The sequence below is a fragment of the Branchiostoma floridae genome, chromosome 11, assembly GCF_000003815.2.
Source record: "Branchiostoma floridae strain S238N-H82 chromosome 11, Bfl_VNyyK, whole genome shotgun sequence".
Taxonomy (NCBI): Eukaryota; Metazoa; Chordata; class Leptocardii; order Amphioxiformes; family Branchiostomatidae; genus Branchiostoma; species Branchiostoma floridae.
In genome coordinates, this window is record NC_049989.1 from 23,324,009 (window position 1) to 23,329,001 (window position 4,993).

At 42.3% G+C, this 4,993-nt stretch overlaps 1 protein-coding gene across 1 annotated transcript in view; it reads left to right on the forward strand.

The window, feature by feature from the left end:
- The first annotated feature begins 1,547 nt into the window (after positions 1–1,547).
- The window catches only part of LOC118425430 (tolloid-like protein 2), a 37,263-nt gene continuing 33,817 nt past the window's right edge, over positions 1,548–4,993 (forward strand). Inside the window, exon 1 of the mRNA XM_035834240.1 lies at positions 1,548–1,637. The gene's annotated coding sequence lies outside the window, so the exon portion shown is untranslated. The remainder of the gene's footprint in view (positions 1,638–4,993) is intronic.

Here is a 4,993-nt window from a genome sequence, read left to right on the forward strand (position 1 = left end):
TTTTTCGTCTAGTGTATGCAAGCCGATAGCACATCAAACGCTTGGGTGTGTAATGTTACAAAGCCTAGTGAATTGCGAACTGCAGATTCTGTTACAAAATTCACGGGAATATAAAATTGTTTCTACAAATAGCGGAGAACGAAGTTTTTTTCTTCATTTTTTAGTCATTTTGTAGGACAGGACTAGACACGCCGGTTCGTGAATCTTGATTTGAAGACGCACTTTGTCGTGAGGTCATTGTGCAGTGCGTTCTCCGCCGTGCGGTAAGCTTCCGTGCAAATGTTCAAAATATAAGTTCACCAAGAAACTAAACTGGTGTTCTGTCGTTCAATTGTGTGTGTGTCTGTGTGTGCGTGTGGAGTGAGAGAGAGAGGGAGAGAATATTAGACTTCCGTAGGAAAGGCCGGGTTGTGTTTATATTACGGGCGGGAGGGCTCTACGCCGCCCCGCTGAATCTTGCGCAGCTGCGCCCGGCAATGACGGTCACGGTAAGTTCGGTGAATTTTCATGGTGTTGCGGTTGCTATGCTTTCGTCCGTGTTACCGTGCGTTTTATTACTACTTCAAATCCATTCTATAGTATAAGGTATAATTTAAACAAAGAAAATTGCGGGGCAAAGGACGCCAGTTTGAAGTTTACCATGTGATGTAATGCCCAGCGTACTACGATATCGATACATTCGCCACGTCAAGCGCTGGTATGGACCTAGTTCATTTACAGAATGACGAGAATATAAGGAGTTTGTTATTTGAGAGAACACGTTTATCAAAAAACGTAGGTTGTAATTATTGTCTTATATTTAAATTGAGTCGTTGTGTATACAGGACAGGAACAGACACGCCGGGACTTTGGTCAAAGACGCAATATATCAAGGGGTTCGTTACGTTTGGGTCTAAGTATACTAGTATGGTGAGCTTTCATGTTCTAGATATAGATACTCATCTTCGCCGAAAAACTACTGAATTTCTATCACTCAACTCTTTGTATGTGTGTGTGGCTGTGTGTGCGCGCGTGTGTGAAGAAAAAAAGATCTATTCTAGATCCAGAGACGCTCTCATTAATGCCGGACTTCAGGCGCGCATTTTCTAATAACAAGGCAACCTTTCCACAAGACGGCGATCGCGATGCACTCTCACTGCGATCTAAATGTGATATGTGTAACCTTTGATTTCATACCGGGTATGTCAGATACCATGCATGTAAAAGAGTGACTGAGAGGACAGCAAAACACACAACGTATAAAAGGCTTTGTTTCTTTTCTATACAATTCGTTGAGCGATGTGTCAAATTTAGGTCACAGAGAGAGAGATAAAATGCGGCGAGAGTGCCGTCCTAGTGGAAAGGGGCTATTAACGATCCTCCTGTCGCCTTGGGATATAACAGTGTTACAGATACAGGACACATCTTCTGTCTTTTCCGTTGTTGTTCAACCACTTCTGCAAATGCCAATCCCCTCCTCTCTCTTATTGGTTGATCCACTAATTGACATGCCATCATTGGTTGAAGTTATGATATTAGTTTTGATGCATAGCCAGGTCAGTCTTTTCGCGGCGATATTTTTGTTGTACGGGTGTGCCACAAGTTGCTCTGCAGTTTCTTTGAGACACCTGCCCGGCAGTTTACAAAAAAAAAAAAAGGTATGTAAACAGTTTTCATACATTGGCATTTGACTTTAAAGTTACACGAGGTGTTAGATAATGATAGATTCGGTTAAATTCAGAAGCCAAAAAGTTAAATAAACATGAGGCTACTCCGCGCGGACTTGGGAGGATGCGCAACAGGCGCGCGCATCCCCTTCGGCCCGCAAAAAAAAAGAGACAAATCAATTGAAAAACACACCACCGGAGGTCTACGCGGAGAACATAAACAAATCGATAACAACGTAACAAAACCGCGCTCATTTCAAAAGAGATTTCCTCTTTAACTTGTATGTTTTAGTAAATTCGAACTTCAGTAACGTTGTAATAAACTAATGATTTTTATCGTCCACCATCGGCAAAAGAGACGCGCCATGGGAAAATCGGCGTCGCGCGCCGGCACAGCCCTCCCCACTACAGTTCTGTCCAGTCGCATCGTGCTGACGTTTTTGTTGTCATTTTCCCCCGATTAACCATCATCAATTGCCAGAACGTTAACAGAAGCCGAAATATATATAAATTCAAATGCGTAATATACTTTCAAAATAGTCTCCGACAAGCCGATCAGACCCCACGACCTTTCTATGCGTTTTATATAGGGACGGGGGGCGGTCCGCGAGCCGCTTTGTGGAGCAAGTCACAGAATAATTTTGCGATAGTTTCCGTGTAGCTACGTAGCGTGGCATCCCTGCTACAGTTTAGCTGTGGAACTGTAGGACAATGTGAACATCAGGGACCTACACAACTTCAAACGCCCACCTCAGCGCTACTTACCAGCACTGTATTGTAAAATGATTTTATTCAGTTCAGCACAGCTGCTTAGCTGGACACATTTTCTTTAAAATCCCCCATCATTGTTCTGTATCTGTATCTGTATCTATATAGCCGGCATAACCGTCATTCGGCGTAACACACCAGCTTCGCAGGCACGCGGTACGGCAGCAGCTGGTTATATTACACTGAACGATCCGTCACACCTAGCTTTTGCAAATCTATCTGCAAGCGTTCTGTAAAACTATCCAGAGAAGATACCTCCACTGTGCTTGGTGACAACGAATTCCAATGTACGATAGTTCTGGAAAAATACGAATTTTTGAACACATCAATCCTAGCTCTGAAACTCTGGTACTTGAAGTCATGGCTGTTTCTTGTTCTTTTTTGAGCTGGTATTATACTTATCAGTTGGTACGTCCACCAGCTTATTGGTCATTTTGTACATCATGCAAATTTTGTACATCATGCAAAGTTCTATGGCTGTATATAAGATAGATGTTCGAGTAGCCATGTGGTTAAACACAATTTTTGTTGGATTATTTCTAATGTTTTGCCCGCGCGCACTAGTTTAGGGGTCTTCTGAAGATGTCATCCATAAAATTAAGGCAGTGTGACGTTACCAGCAGAACAAAGGAATGTGCCTTAAGGCTAGTTCTGTGGTCAAACGGGTTTTGTGTTTCTTATGTCTCACCCCGCGTCCCTGGTGTAAATGTACAACCAGTCCTCATTTTAGGCACACGGACATGCGCACAGTACGGTCCATTACCATGATCCATTACGCGTACCTCAAAATGGGACAAAATGATTGAGATGCAAATGAGATGCGTATTGTACGTACGACTACGTATGAAAAATGTCATGACGGACCTCATACAGACATGTAATACACGAAGGTTTATATAGTCATGTTCACAGTTGTTTACTATTACAGTTGTTAGGCTAACGTCACGTTTCAACAAAGGGGCCCGGCTGGACAGTTTTGTGGAACGGAAAGTACGATACAAAAGACTACATAAAAATGAAATGGATAAGAAAACATACATTCAACAGTAAGCTTTGTGCATATTTATTAGAATAACTTAAATTTTTCGCAAAGAGCCCCGGGTAGGTAATGTGACGAAGGGCTTACTGAGGTTATTGGAGCGTGTTAACAGCCCCTCTGATTGTAAGCTTACCACAACTCATACTGCGCAAAGAGAGTAATCAGCCAATCCAAAAACTGATAACAAACCTTGTAGTAAAATAACATGGGTTACAGAATTAATGAAAACGTGGGTTGATGAATATAAATATATATATATGTTGTCTTACGTAAATTTTACGCTAATGAAGCAAACATGTCAATACGGAATTGTTACGGATTCAAAGAGACAGCCACATAAGAGCGAACGTTTTCGCACTGTTCTGGACTAGTGAGAGACAACAGCTAGAACCCAAACTTAAGTTCTATATTCTGTATCTGTATCTGTATCTATATAGCCGGTATAACCGCCGTTCGGCGTAACACACCAGCTAATTCACATTGGTTACGTTGCTAAGGTATTATCCGCGTTGCCAGGCCAGAGTGCTCCGCCCCCAAGCCGGCCCGCGAGAGCCGTGGCGGTGTGAAAAAAACAACAACACAAATTTCATCCAACATAACGCACGATATGATTATCACATCAGAAAAAAAATATATGCACACGAAAATTACATTAGTTTGCCTTAAAAATATCTCAATTATTAGGGATGACCATGTGCAAAACGCTTCAAATCGCTCGCTGTTCCATGTGCGTATTGGAGGTCGTTTTGGGTCACTGAACTTTGAATTTAATGCTCTATTTTACGCACCTGGCAAAGCTTTGACATCTGCCTCCCGAATGGCCCTTAACCATTGTCGGGGGTCCATGTTCGGCGATGTGTAAACGGAGCTTTAATGATAGTCTGAATCAACCGTGTTTTCAAAACAAGAATACAGTACACGTTTTGGAAACATTAACGGCCAGAGATATGGAATGCGACAATTTTAAGTGCGCCAATTTTTCCTTCTTTCTCTCTTCTTTGGTTGTGGCCTGAAAAGTGTGATTTCATCATGTAAGAATGTTGAAACTCGTTTGTCAATGGTACAGGAGTGATAACATCAGATTCGTGCCGACCTACTTTCACCAGTAATTACTGAGATGTTTGTTCTTGCCGCCTATAGCTAGCAACAATGTGGCTGGCCATGGTATAGACATGGTCCACCCTTCTTGACCCTTGCCCTTTTGACACAAAGGAGTGTCATTTGTCATAAATCCAGTCGCGCAGAAGATGTCCTAGCCCCCGGACCCTTACAAGGCACTTCTTCACTCATGATTTAGCTTCTCATGAAAGATTCAAACGAGCAAAGATGTAAAAAAAACACGTTTTGCTCCTGTATCATGGACAGATGTTAGGATCCGAATATATTCTTTTGCTTACCAATACGCAAAACACGTTCCATTCATAGCACGTACAGTCAAACCTGACAAAAAACACGCAAATACGCACACACACGCACACCATCTGTTCTACAAAAAACTTTGAAGAGGAAGACGTTGGCCTCCAAGACAGAGACGTCCTGT